Source organism: Triticum urartu, chromosome 7 (assembly GCF_003073215.2).
Source record: "Triticum urartu cultivar G1812 chromosome 7, Tu2.1, whole genome shotgun sequence".
Lineage (NCBI taxonomy): Eukaryota > Viridiplantae > Streptophyta > Magnoliopsida > Poales > Poaceae > Triticum > Triticum urartu.
In genome coordinates, this window is record NC_053028.1 from 455,188,358 (window position 1) to 455,191,016 (window position 2,659).

Sequence of the window (2,659 nt, forward strand, 5' to 3'; positions counted from 1 at the left end):
AACCGAGGAGGCCACGAGGCAGGGAGGCGCGCCTGCCCCCAGGGTGCGCCCTCCCCCCTCGTGGGCCCCTCGTGGCTCTACCGACCTACTTCTTCCTCCTATATATACTCATATACCCTGAAAACATCCAGGAGCACCACGAAAGCCTATTTCCACCGCCATAACCTTCTGTACCCAAGAGATCCCATCTTGGGTCCTTTTCCGGAGCTCCGCCGGAGGGGGCATCGATCACGGAGGGCCTCTACATCAACTCCATGGCCCCTCCGATGATGTGTGAGTAGTTTACTTCAGACCTTCGGGTCCATAGTTATTAGCTAGATGGCTTCTTCTCTCTCTTTGGATCTCAATACAAAGTTCTCCTCGATCTTCTTGGAGATCTATTCGATGTAACTCTTTTTGCGGTGTGTTTGTCGAGATCCGATGAATTGTGGGTTTATGATCAAGTCTATCTATGAACAATATTTGATTCTTCTCTGAAATCTTTTATGTATGATTGGTTATCTTTGCAAGTCTCTTTGAATTAACAGTTTGGTTTGGCCTACTAGATTGATCTTTCTTGCAACGGGAGAAGTGCGTAGCTTTGGGTTCAATCTTGCGTTGCTCGATCCTAGTGACATAAAGGGAAACAACATGTATTGTATTGTTGCCATCAAGGATAAAAATATGGGGTTTATATCATATTGCTTGAGTTTATCCCTCTACATCATGTCATCTTACCTAATGCGTTACTCTGTTCTTATGAACTTAATACTCTAGATGCATGCTGGATAGCGGTCGATGTGTGGAGTAATAGTAGTAGATGCAGGCAGGAGTTGGTCTACTTGTCACGGACGTGATGCCTATATACATGATCATGCCTAGATATTCTCATAATTATTCGCTTTTCTATAAATTGCTCGACAGTAATTTGTTCACCCACCATAATACTTATGCTATCTTGAGAGAAGCCACTAGTGAAACCTATGGCCCCCGGTTCTATTCTATATTATATTAATCTCCCATCAACAAGTTATTTCTGGCACCATTTATTTTGCAATCTTTACTTTTAATCTTTATTGTGAAAATACCAAAAAAATTATCTTATTATCTCTATCAGATCTCACTCTCGTAAGTGACCGTGAACGGATTGACAACCCCTTTATCACGTTGGTTGCGAGGTTCTTATTTGTTTGTGTAGGTACGAGGGACTTGCATGTAGTCTCCTACTGGATTGATACCTTGGTTCTCAAAAACTGAGGGGAATACCTACGCAATTTTGCTGCATCACCCTTTCCTCTTCAAGGGAAAACCAACGCAGTGCCCAAGAGGTAGCACTGGTGTAGGAATCACTGGAACTGATTTCAGTGATGAACTACTTTCCAATAAGGGAGCAGGTAAAATTACCTCATCAAGTTCTACTTTCCTCCCACTCACTTCTTTCGAGAGAAACTCTATCTCTAGAAAGGATCCATTCTTAGGAACGAATATCTTGCCTTCAGATCTGTGATAGAAGGTGTACCCAACAGTCTCCTTTGGGTATCCTGTGAAGACACATTTCTCTGATTTGGGTTCGAGCTTATCAGGTTGAAGACTTTTCACATAAGCATCGCAGCCCCAAACTTTAAGAAACGACAACTTGGGTTTCTTACCAAACCACAGTTCATAAGGTGTCATCTCAACGGATTTAGATGGTGCCCTATTTAACGTGAATGTAGGCGTCTCTAAAGCATAACCCCAAAACGATAGCGGTAAATCAGTAAGGGACATCATAGATCACACCATATCTAGTAAAGTACGATTACGATGTTCAGACACACCATTACGCTATGGTGTTCCGGGTGGAGTGAGTTGCGAAACTATTCTGCATTTTTTTCAAATGAAGACCAAACTCGTAACTCAAATATTCTCCTCCACAATCAGGTTGTATAAACTTTATTTTCTTGTTACGATGATTTTCCACTTCACTCTGAAATTCTTTGAACTTTTCAAATGTTTCAGACTTATGTTTCATTAAGTGGATATACCCATATCTGCTCAAATCATCTATGAAGGTGAGAAAATAACGATATCCGCCATGAGCCTCAATGTTCATTGGACCACATACATCACTATGTATGATTTCCAATAACTCTGTTGCTCGCTCCATTGTTCCGGAGAACAGAGTTTTAGTCATCTTGCCCAAGAGGCATGGTTCACAAGTACCAAGTGATTCATAATCAAGTGATTCCAGAAGTCCATCAGAATGGAGTTTCTTCATGCGCTTTACACCAATATGACCCAAACGGCAGTGCCACAAATAAGTTGCACCATCATTATCAACTCTGCATCTTTTGGCTTCAATACTATGAACATGTGTATCACTACTATCAAGATTTAGTAAAAATAGACCACTCATCAAGGGTGCATGACCATAAAAGATATTACTCATATAAATAGAACAACCATTATTCTTTGATTTAAATGAATAACCGTCTCGCATTAAACAAGATCCAGATATAATGTTCATGCTCAATGCTGGCACCAAATAACAATTATTTAGGTCTAAAAATAATCCCAAAGATAGATGTAGAGGTAGCGTGCCAACGGCGATCACATCGACTTTGGAACCATTTCCCACGCGCATCATCACCTCGTCCTTAGCCAATCTTCGCTTAATCTGTAGCCCATGTTTCGAGTTGCA